Here is an 11,988-nt window from a genome sequence, read left to right as displayed (position 1 = left end):
ACTCAGAAAAGATTTCATACACTTAGCAACTTGTGCTTTTTGTCTCACCTTTTATAAGAAACACAGATTAATTTCAACTTCAGTTTTCCTTTCTGATGCAGACACGTGTACCTTGTGTAAGAAACGGTCTCCAGGCCACCTCCACGTGTAGACCTCAGCATTTCCTGAGAGTGTGAAGTCAACCCCTCCTCCAGGAGACTCTCGCCCTTTTGAGACATTCCCCCTTGCACCTTATGTTTGTCAGACTATGTTTACAGAAATCAGATGACTGGATGAAAACTCTACAGGACAGTCAAGGACAGACGAGAAGACGAGATGCAGAGCGGGAGCCCCTTCCTCCTCCAGTGCACCTGCTGCGGGCAGCCCTCCAGGAAGGCTTGGCCTCCTCCCCTGGACCACAGACTTACTTTTCTCTGTAATAAAGCAGGTAGTACTTCAGGGGATCTGGCAGAGGGAGGCTCAGGACCTTCTCACGCAGGAAGTTCACCGGGGGCTCGGGCTTGGTGTCCGGCGGGGTTGTCACCTCTTCTTCTTGCCGCTCGTCTTCCAGGTCTCCGCAGCTGGTGTCATCAGAGGGGTTGGAGAGCCGACTGGCAAACACCTCTTTGTCCAAAAAGACAATCGTTTCCATTCGGTGGCGGCGAACTCTCCTCCGTTTAAACCTGGGAGTGTTCTTCAGTCCGTTCCCGTTTTTGTTCACAGCTTCCTGGTGGATGACCTTCTTAATGGTGCCCCGGATGGCAATGCGCGCCAGGTCCTGGAGGCTGCGAACCGCCAGGGGTGTGGACAAGTCGTGATTCTCCTGACTCCGACTGGCAGGGCTGGACGAGTGGAGCAAAAGACACAGCCAGAATCTTTTTGGTTTCCCAGGCGGAAGGACCCGTCCGAGTTATCTTAGTCAACTTCTCTTCCAGCGGCATGACCAGGACGCCCCCGACTTTGAGGAGGCTCTTCATGTACCCCTCGTGCTGCTTCTGCACGCCTGCCCCGCAGTACACCCGGTCATACTGAGAGCAGCCTGGAGAGATCTCCAGGCAATTGCCGGTGACGAAGGAGGGCTCGCAGAAGTCAAACTTGTCGAAGCTGTCACTCGTCCTGATGAAAAAGTCCAGCTTCTGCTTCGCATACTCTGTCACATCTGAATGGAGTTCCACCCCGTGGTTCACACCAAAAGGACCGAGGATGAGCCCCACCATGGAGCTGAGGTAGCCGGTGCCGCTGCCCAGGTTCAGGAAGGAAAGGCCAGGCTGCAGGTCCAGGGCCTCCATCACCTCCGAATAGATGCACGGAGCAGAGAGGTGGATGTTCCCGTGCTTCCACGCCAGGTCCTTGTACGCGTTCTCCTTAAACTCCTCGAGGTAATAGTCGGCGCGGTCAACAGCTCGGAAGGCCTGCTCCACCAGCTCGGAGCGGATGTACTGCGCCGCCTTCAGATGGTCTATCAGCTCGTCGTTGTCTTCACCAGCACTCACCGCGCCTCCCATCTTCGGGACCGCGCTTACAGAAAGCTGCCGCTGGAGAGACCTCGGGAACCCCCGGAACGCTGGAGGGCGGACCCCCGGGGAGGGGGGAGGGGCGACGGGAGACGCCTGGGACGCGGAGGGGTGTTTATGCTTGGGGGTGGGGAACGAGAGGACAGCGGAAGAGGACAGGAAGACGGGGAGAGGAGAATGCGGCCCTGGGGGAGGGTCCGGGAGCCCGGGACCACGGGAAGGGGAGGGGTGGAGAGGAGGGAGAGAGGGGGAGGGGCCCGAGGGGCCGCACCGCCCCCATACCCTGCTGCAGGCCGGGCCGAGGGCGGCGGCGGCGGCGGCGGCGGCTCAGTACCTCCTGGCTCGGCGGGCCCGCGGAATCGGCCGCTGGGCCGCACCTGCAGCTCTTCCGGCGCCCCTCGTCAGTCCGCCTCCCACTACGCAGCCCCGACCTCTGCCCTACTGATATCTTATGATGTTTCTTTTTCTGTGTGACTTATTTCAGTTAGAATCATCACACCTGAATCCACTCATTGTGCTGCTAAGGGCCTGATGACACAGATTTCATTGCTGAGTGATATTGCTTTGTAAGTAAATACCACAACTTTTTTATCCATTTTTCACTTTCTGCGATGTTGAACTTGTACTGTAAACGAGGTTCTTGTAAACAGAGCCGTTCCAAACTTTGGGGTGGCTGTGTCTTTTTGATTTTAAATTCCCTAAGCTATAGGACCATAAGTGGAACTGCCCTAGGCTCTGTTGCTTTGTTTTTTAGATGTTTCAGGAAACACCATACACTTCTCCCGAGTGGTTGTTGGCAATTTACATCCCGCCCTTCAGCATAACAAGGCTCCCAGTTCTCCATGGCCTGTCCTGCCTTTCTGGATTTTACACTTTTTTCAGATGGCCCTTTTGACCGGGGGGAAGTGAGACTTCATTGTAGTGCAGATTTCCTTTGCAAGCTTGCTTGGTTGGCCAAAAAGGGCGTATGCGTTTTTTCCTGAATATATTCAGGAAAAAACGCATACGCCCTTTTTGGCCAAGTGCATCATTGTGGACGTTCTGCCTCTTTTCCTATGCTTTCAATGCAATTCCAGTCTACCTCCTGAAATCGGTTTCCTGCAATTCTATCCCGCTTTCAAGTCCTCTTGGCAGCCTTACTTCAGTCTATTTTTGGACGATAGCTGTCATTTATAACTCTGCAGGTTTGTGAATTACAGTTCCCCTGAGCTCCTTTCTTCAACTCGCTTTCTTGTGAGCTGGCCGCAACACCGCAGGATGGATTCAGGCCCTAATCTGGTTCCGGCCCGACATGCTGAGCCTTTGGTTAATTCCTCTTCCTGGTGGGAAATGAGAGTTAAATTTGCCCGTCCAGACACCTCCAGCTAGCCTCTCATTGGTTCTCGCTATTCCTGTTCATCTTCCGCAGAAATTGCAAACTGGGCCAAACAGGAGGTTAAAGGGACTGACTCTCCAAGTCGGGAGAGTGTTAGTAAAGCATCTGGAATGTTGCACCCGAGTACCAGCGTACGAAAACTGAGACATATTTGAACACGTCTCCCGATCACATGGTTGATCATACTCTAGGTTCCACATGCATGTTTTAGCTGAAGGAAGAATACCTTAAACCTGGGTAGTTGAAACCCGTGGAATGGGTACCATGCAATATGACTTCAAAGGGTCTTCATTTGCTCACGAACCTCTCCAATCCTATCACTGCTGCGTTTATGCCCCTGTACACATGCTTGATTCTCTTTCGGAGACATAGCAATCCATAGGTTTTAAGATACTTACTAGTCAGGAACATTCTTAGGCGTTTAATATGGGGTGTTGAGTCCATTTCGTTGAGCAAGGAGTAGCTCTTGTCTATTCCATATTTGGCTTAAGGAACTTTATCTGTGCTCATTTCAATCTCTGGTTTTATGCAGCACCCCAACTCACCTTTACCCTTAAGCAAGCATAAGTTGGTTTTCTAAATTTGAGACCCTGTTCTGTTCTGTAATTCAGTTCCTGTGTAGCCAAGTTTCCATTCCGTGTATTACTGATATCTTATGATGTTTCTTTTTCTGTGTGACTTATTTCAGTTAGAATCATCATACCTGAATCCACTCATTGTGCTGCTAAGGGCCTGATGACACAGATTTCATTGCTGAGTGACATTGCTTTGTAAGTAAATACCACAACTTCTTTATCCATTTTTCACTTTCTGCGATGTTGAACTTGTACTGTAAACGAGGTTCTTGTAAACAGAGCCGTTCCAAACTTTGGGGTGGCTGTGTCTTTTTGATTTTAAATTCCCTAAGCTATAGGACCATAAGTGGAACTGCCCTAGGCTCTGTTGCTTTGTTTTTTAGATGTTTCAGGAAACACCATACACTTCTCCCGAGTGGTTGTTGGCAATTTACATCCCGCCCTTCAGCATAACAAGGCTCCCAGTTCTCCATGGCCTGTCCTGCCTTTCTGGATTTTACACTTTTTTCAGATGGCCCTTTTGACCGGGGGGAAGTGAGACTTCATTGTAGTGCAGATTTCCTTTGCAAGCTTGCTTGGTTGGCCAAAAAGGGCGTATGCGTTTTTTCCTGAATATATTCAGGAGAAAACGCATACGCCCTTTTTGGCCAAGTGCATCATTGTGGACGTTCTGCCTCTTTTCCTATGCTTTCAATGCAATTCCAGTCTACCTCCTGAAATCGGTTTCCTGCAATTCTGCCCCGCTTTCAAGTCCTCTTGGCAGCCTTACTTCAGTCTATTTTTGGACGATAGCTGTCATTTATAACTCTGCAGGTTTGTGAATTACAGTGCCCCTGAGCTCCTTTCTTCAACTCGCTTTCTTGTGACCTGGCCGCAACACCGCAGGATGTCTTCAGGCCCTAATCTGGTTCTGGCACGGCACGCTGAGCCTTTGGTTAATTCCTCTTCCTGGTGGGAAATGAGAGTTAAATTTGCCCATCCAGACACCTCCAGCTAGTCTCTCATTGGTTCTCGCTATTCCTGTTCGTCTTCCACAGAAATTGCAAACTGGGCCAAACAGGAGGTTAAAGGGACTGACTCTCCAAGTGGGGAGAGTGTTAGTAAAGCATCTGGAATGTTGCACCCGAGTACCAGCGTACGAAAACTGAGACATATTTGAACACGTCTCCCGATCACATGGTTGATCATACTCTAGGTTCCACATGCATGTTTTAGCTGAAGGAAGAATACCTTAAACCTGGGTAGTTGAAACCCGTGGAATGGGTACCATGCAATATGACTTCAAAGGGTCTTCATTTGCTCACGAACCTCTCCAATCCTATCACTGCTGCGTTTATGCCCCTGTACACATGCTTGATTCTCTTTCGGAGACATAGCAATCCATAGGTTTTAAGATACTTACTAGTCAGGAACATTCTTAGGCGTTTAATATGGGGTGTTGAGTCCATTTCGTTGAGCAAGGAGTAGCTCTTGTCTATTCCATATTTGGCTTAAGGAACTTTATCTGTGCTCATTTCAATCTCTGGTTTTATGCAGCACCCCAACTCACCTTTCCCCTTAAGCAAGCATAAGTTGGTTTTCTAAATTTGAGACCCTGTTCTGTTCTGTAATTCAGTTCCTGTGTAGCCAAGTTTACATTCCATGTATTACTGATATCTTATGATGTTTCTTTTTCTGTGTGACTTATTTCAGTTAGAATCATCATACCTGAATCCACTCATTGTGCTGCTAAGGGCCTGATGACACAGATTTCATTGCTGAGTGATATTGCTTTGTAAGTAAATACCACAACTTTTTTATCCATTTTTCACTTTCTGCGATGTTGAACTTGTACTGTAAACGAGGTTCTTGTAAACAGAGCCGTTCCAAACTTTGGGGTGGCTGTGTCTTTTTGATTTTAAATTCCCTAAGCTATAGGACCATAAGTGGAAGTGCCCTAGGCTCTGTTGCTTTGTTTTTTAGATGTTTCAGGAAACACCATACACTTCTCCCGAGTGGTTGTTGGCAATTTACATCCCGCCCTTCAGCATAACAAGGCTCCCAGTTCTCCATGGCCTGTCCTGCCTTTCTGGATTTTACACTTTTTTCAGATGGCCCTTTTGACCGGGGGGAAGTGAGACTTCATTGTAGTGCAGATTTCCTTTGCAAGCTTGCTTGGTTGGCCAAAAAGGGCGTATGCGTTTTTTCCTGAATATATTCAGGAAAAAACGCATACGCCCTTTTTGGCCAAGTGCATCATTGTGGACGTTCTGCCTCTTTTCCTATGCTTGAAATGCAATTCCAGTCTACCTCCTGAAATCAGATTCCTGCAATTCTGCCCCGCTTTCAAGTCCTCTTGGCAGCCTTACTTCAGTCTATTTTTGGACGATAGCTGTCATTTATAACTCTGCAGGTTTGTGAATTACAGTGCCCCTGAGCTCCTTTCTTCAACTCGCTTTCTCGTGACCTGGCCGCAACACCGCAGGATGGCTTCAGGCCCTAATCTGGTTCTGGCATGGCACGCTGAGCCTTTGGTTAATTCCTCTTCCTGGTGGGAAATGAGAGTTAAATTTGCCCATCCAGACACCTCCACCTAGTCTCTCATTGGTTCTCGCTATTCCTGTTCATCTTCCACAGAAATTGCAAACTGGGCCAAACAGGAGGTTAAAGGGACTGACTCTCCAAGTGGGGAGAGTGTTAGTAAAGCGTCTGGAATGTTGCACCCGAGTACCAGCGTACGAAAACTGAGACATATTTTAACACGTCTACCGATCACATGGTTGATCATACTCTAGGTTCCACATGCATGTTTTAGCTGAAGGAAGAATACCTTAAACCTGGGTAGTTGAAACCCGTGGAATGGTTACCATGCAATATGATTTCAAAGGGTCTTCATTTGCTCACGAACCTCTCCAATCCTATCACTGCTGCGTTTATGCCCCTGTACACATGCTTGATTCTCTTTCGGAGACATAGCAATCCATAGGTTTTAAGATACTTACTAGTCAGGAACATTCTTAGGCGTTTAATATGGGGTGTTGAGTCCATTTCGTTGAGCAAGGAGTAGCTCTTGTCTATTCCATATTTGGCTTAAGGAACTTTATCTGTGCTCATTTCAATCTCTGGTTTTATGCAGCACCCCAACTCACCTTTACCCTTAAGCAAGCATAAGTTGGTTTTCTAAATTTGAGACCCTGTTCTGTTCTGTAATTCAGTTCCTGTGTAGCCAAGTTTACATTCCGTGTATTACTGATATCTTATGATGTTTCTTTTTCTGTGTGACTTATTTCAGTTAGAATCATCATACCTGAATCCACTCATTGTGTTGCTAAGGGCCTGATGACACAGATTTCATTGCTGAGTGATATTGCTTTGTAAGTAAATACCACAACTTTTTTATCCATTTTTCACTTTCTGCGATGTTGAACTTGTACTGTAAACGAGGTTCTTGTAAACAGAGCCGTTCCAAACTTTGGGGTGGCTGTGTCTTTTTGATTTTCATTTCCCTAAGCTATAGGACCATAAGTGGAAGTGCCCTAGGTTCTGTTGCTTTGTTTTTTAGATGTTTCAGGAAACACCATACACTTCTCCCGAGTGGTTGTTGGCAATTTACATCCCGCCCATCAGCATAACAAGGCTCCCAGTTCTCCATGGCCTGTCCTGCCTTTCTGGATTTTACACTTTTTTCAGATGGCCCTTTTGACCGGGGGGAAGTGAGACTTCATTGTAGTGCAGATTTCCTTTGCAAGCTTGCTTGGTTGGCCAAAAAGGGCGTATGCGTTTTTTCCTGAATATATTCAGGAAAAAACGCATACGCCCTTTTTGGCCAAGTGCATCATTGTGGACGTTCTGCCTCTTTTCCTATGCTTTCAATGCAATTCCAGTCTACCTCCTGAAATCGGTTTCCTGCAATTCTGCCCCGCTTTCAAGTCCTCTTGGCAGCCTTACTTCAGTCTATTTTTGGACGATAGCTGTCATTTATAACTCTGCAGGTTTGTGAATTACAGTGCCCCTGAGCTCCTTTCTTCAACTCGCTTTCTTGTGACCTGGCCGCAACACCGCAGGATGGCTTCAGGCCCTAATCTGGTTCCGGCACGGCACGCTGAGCCTTTGGTTAATTCCTCTTCCTGGTGGGAAATGAGAGTTAAATTTGCCCGTCCAGACACCTCCAGCTAGTCTCTCATTGGTTCTCGCTATTCCTGTTCATCTTCCGCAGAAATTGCAAACTGGGCCAAACAGGAGGTTAAAGGGACTGACTCTCCAAGTCGGGAGAGTGTTAGTAAAGCGTCTGGAATGTTGCACCCGAGTACCAGGGTACGAAAACTGAGACATATTTGAACACGTCTCCCGATCACATGGTTGATCATACTCTAGGTTCCACATGCATGTTTTAGCTGAAGGAAGAATACCTTAAACCTGGGTAGTTGAAACCCGTGGAATGGGTACCATGCAATATGACTTCAAAGGGTCTTCATTTGCTCACCGAACCTCTCCAATCCTATCACTGCTGCGTTTATGCCCCTGTACACATGCTTGATTCTCTTTCGGAGACATAGCAATCCATAGGTTTTAAGATACTTACTAGTCAGGTACATTCTTAGGCGTTTAATATGGGGTGGTGAGTCCATTTCGTTGAGCAAGGAGTAGCTCTTGTCTATTCCATATTTGGCTTAAGGAACTTTATCTGTGCTCATTTCAATCTGGTTTTATGCAGCACCCCAACTCACCTTTACCCTTAAGCAAGCATAAGTTGGTTTTCTAAATTTGAGACCCTGTTCTGTTCTGTAATTCAGTTCCTGTGTAGCCAAGTTTACATTCCGTGTATTACTGATATCTTTTTTTTTTTTTTGCCGTAACTACCTTTATTGGTATCGCTTGTGTATCAGTTCATCAAAACCTTTGTTTCATATTTCTCGCCTTAATCCCCTGAAAGTTCCAGATGGGCAAAAATACTTTTAAATACGCAGCTGGCTTCTGTCTTATGTGCTTAATATTATACATTTGTTGCTTGTTTTGCACATGTCTATGGCTGCACTACTTGGAAGACGAAAGTCACATATAAAAATACAGACTAATCGAAACACAAAAGTCAGCCATTGTCTAGAATGTGGTTTACAATACAGAGCTTGCAGACAACACAGACTATATATATAAGTCATCTGTCTGAAAACAGAAAGTAGTGTCTCATACTGACTCCGGAGAAAGGTGCTGACACACAGGGAAACTCACTGATGATTCTCCTTTATGTTTATTAGATAGATCAATACCAAATTATTTCACATATATTATATTCAATATCTATATATATATATCTTGTAACCAAATTCTGGTTTAAAAGTCACAAACCAACATGTAAATACAAAATGTTAGGAAAGGTTTAACATACATAGGGGAAAACATGTCTTATGCCTCGCAAAGACTTTCTACAATCTAGCATAAAGGCAAATGTGGTTGAAAAAAAAGGAAATCCATATACAATTACAGAAAAACATTTAGTCAAGCCACCTAATATAAAATATTTCAGATATCATGTCCAAAAACGTCCACGTGTTGCAGAGGTCTCTACAAATCAATTAGAATGACGTCAACAAGATCTGCAAACCGAAGTCTTAGCAAGTAAACGTGACTCATGCTTTTCTCTCTGAGACAATGAGGCTTGACGTTCAGTTAAAGGCAGGTAAACACGACTATGAAGAAACCCTTCTTTACAACAGCTTAACGGTACCCATTTAGGGCAATACACCCGCTTTCCCAGCTATGTGTGCACGCAGTTTTCTGTGATAAAATGACTCAGTTACTTTAAAAAAGCATAAATGGCAAAACAAAATAACCAGAACTCCGCGAAGCTGGTAAAACCACAAAGACACTGAAATCCAGCAACTCCTGAGAGGCTGAGAGATCAAATGAATCATAAAATCTGGATGACTCTGATTTGGGGTTTAACTTTGGTTAAAACTGAAAAGTCTGAAAAGAACCAATGTTTTGGAAGAAGCAGTGTCACTTGTAAACATCCTGCCACCTAACTAAAAGGACGGCCTCTTCTTCTAGACCCACGACTTAATAAGACAGGAAGCTCTCAACACACAGCGCTGGAGAAGATGGATTCCACAAGTCAAACTTGAGTGAAACTGTTCTAATGCAATGTACCAAACACGCGTTTGTTCTTAGGAAAAATTACAAAACTAACAAATATTTTTCTCCAGAATTATAAAAGATAAAATCTATGAATCAGTACTGTTATGTGATTACAGAACAATAGCCAACTGAAAAAAAAAACAAAACACCAACCCACAGGCCGTCTACACCGTCCCCAATCCATTTCCTGCAGCCAGTACTTCCCACCTGCTCTGAGGACTGAGCCTTAGACACCGTTGACTGTATTTAAAGTTGAGTCAACAGTACTCTCTGTCTCTGGGGCAAAAGTAATGCAGCTCATTACTTACACACAACACTTGTTTCATTCTTCAGGACTTTCTTTGATGGGATTACTCAATGTTGGTTACTTTAAAGGTAACAAAAGGTGTCAGAAAAAAATGCCTTGGAATTCTTTTGCAATTCCACAAAGACACCTGGCAATCTGATACGTTCATTCCTCTCCCCATCACAATTTTTGTTTTTTAAAATTACAATTGACAACTCACGTAAGATGTAATTAATTTACTTAAAATAAGAGAGGGCTTTTCAATCAAGTATCCACGTTCCAAATAACTAAAACATTTAGTTAAATCTTTTAAATTAATCTTTTAATAAATCTTTAATTACTCGGTGCCAGTAATTAAGAGGTTGATTCCGTAAAATTCAAACTTGCACATAGGCGTGTCCCACTCAGAAAAGATTTCATACACTTAGCAACTTGTGCTTTTTGTCTCACCTTTTATAAGAAACACAGATTAATTTCAACTTCAGTTTTCCTTTCTGATGCAGACACGTGTACCTTGTGTAAGAAACGGTCTCCAGGCCACCTCCACGTGTAGACCTCAGCATTTCCTGAGAGTGTGAAGTCAACCCCTCCTCCAGGAGACTCTCGCCCTTTTGAGACATTCCCCCTTGCACCTTATGTTTGTCAGACTATGTTTACAGAAATCAGATGACTGGATGAAAACTCTACAGGACAGTCAAGGACAGACGAGAAGACGAGATGCAGAGCGGGAGCCCCTTCCTCCTCCAGTGCACCTGCTGCGGGCAGCCCTCCAGGAAGGCTTGGCCTCCTCCCCTGGACCACAGACTTACTTTTCTCTGTAATAAAGCAGGTAGTACTTCAGGGGATCTGGCAGAGGGAGGCTCAGGACCTTCTCACGCAGGAAGTTCACCGGGGGCTCGGGCTTGGTGTCCGGCGGGGTTGTCACCTCTTCTTCTTGCCGCTCGTCTTCCAGGTCTCCGCAGCTGGTGTCATCAGAGGGGTTGGAGAGCCGACTGGCAAACACCTCTTTGTCCAAAAAGACAATCGTTTCCATTCGGTGGCGGCGAACTCTCCTCCGTTTAAACCTGGGAGTGTTCTTCAGTCCGTTCCCGTTTTTGTTCACAGCTTCCTGGTGGATGACCTTCTTAATGGTGCCCCGGATGGCAATGCGCGCCAGGTCCTGGAGGCTGCGAACCGCCAGGGGTGTGGACAAGTCGTGATTCTCCTGACTCCGACTGGCAGGGCTGGACGAGTGGAGCAAAAGACACAGCCAGAATCTTTTTGGTTTCCCAGGCGGAAGGACCCGTCCGAGTTATCTTAGTCAACTTCTCTTCCAGCGGCATGACCAGGACGCCCCCGACTTTGAGGAGGCTCTTCATGTACCCCTCGTGCTGCTTCTGCACGCCTGCCCCGCAGTACACCCGGTCATACTGAGAGCAGCCTGGAGAGATCTCCAGGCAATTGCCGGTGACGAAGGAGGGCTCGCAGAAGTCAAACTTGTCGAAGCTGTCACTCGTCCTGATGAAAAAGTCCAGCTTCTGCTTCGCATACTCTGTCACATCTGAATGGAGTTCCACCCCATGGTTCACACCAAAAGGACCGAGGATGAGCCCCACCATGGAGCTGAGGTAGCCGGTGCCGCTGCCCAGGTTCAGGAAGGAAAGGCCAGGCTGCAGGTCCAGGGCCTCCATCACCTCCGAATAGATGCACGGAGCAGAGAGGTGGATGTTCCCGTGCTTCCACGCCAGGTCCTTGTACGCGTTCTCCTTAAACTCCTCGAGGTAATAGTCGGCGCGGTCAACAGCTCGGAAGGCCTGCTCCACCAGCTCGGAGCGGATGTACTGCGCCGCCTTCAGATGGTCTATCAGCTCGTCGTTGTCTTCACCAGCACTCACCGCGCCTCCCATCTTCGGGACCGCGCTTACAGAAAGCTGCCGCTGGAGAGACCTCGGGAACCCCCGGAACGCTGGAGGGTGGACCCCCGGGGAGGGGGGAGGGGCGACGGGAGACGCCTGGGACGCGGAGGGGTGTTTATGCTTGGGGGTGGGGAACGAGAGGACAGCGGAAGAGGACAGGAAGACGGGGAGAAGAGAATGCGGCCCTGGGGGAGGGTCCGGGAGCCCGGGACCACGGGAAGGGGAGGGGTGGAGAGGAGGGAGAGAGGGG

At 47.0% G+C, this 11,988-nt stretch overlaps 2 pseudogenes across 2 annotated transcripts; both read right to left on the bottom strand.

The window, feature by feature from the left end:
* Positions 1-250: 250 nt before the first annotated feature.
* LOC307181414 (protein-L-isoaspartate O-methyltransferase domain-containing protein 2-like) lies at positions 251-11,402 on the bottom strand (annotated as a pseudogene). The gene is made up of 2 exons: positions 11,320-11,402; positions 251-1,514 (listed from the first exon to the last, which is right to left on the bottom strand). The product of its transcript is annotated as a protein-L-isoaspartate O-methyltransferase domain-containing protein 2-like (transcript).
* LOC307181413 (protein-L-isoaspartate O-methyltransferase domain-containing protein 2-like) lies at positions 10,472-11,778 on the bottom strand (annotated as a pseudogene). The gene has a single exon. The product of its transcript is annotated as a protein-L-isoaspartate O-methyltransferase domain-containing protein 2-like (transcript).
* Between the last annotated feature and the right edge of the window lie 210 nt (positions 11,779-11,988).

This window comes from Stenella coeruleoalba (genome assembly GCF_951394435.1).
Source record: "Stenella coeruleoalba genome assembly, contig: scaffold_530, whole genome shotgun sequence".
Classification (NCBI taxonomy): Eukaryota; Metazoa; Chordata; class Mammalia; order Artiodactyla; family Delphinidae; genus Stenella; species Stenella coeruleoalba.
This window is presented reverse-complemented; position numbering and strand designations above follow the sequence as displayed.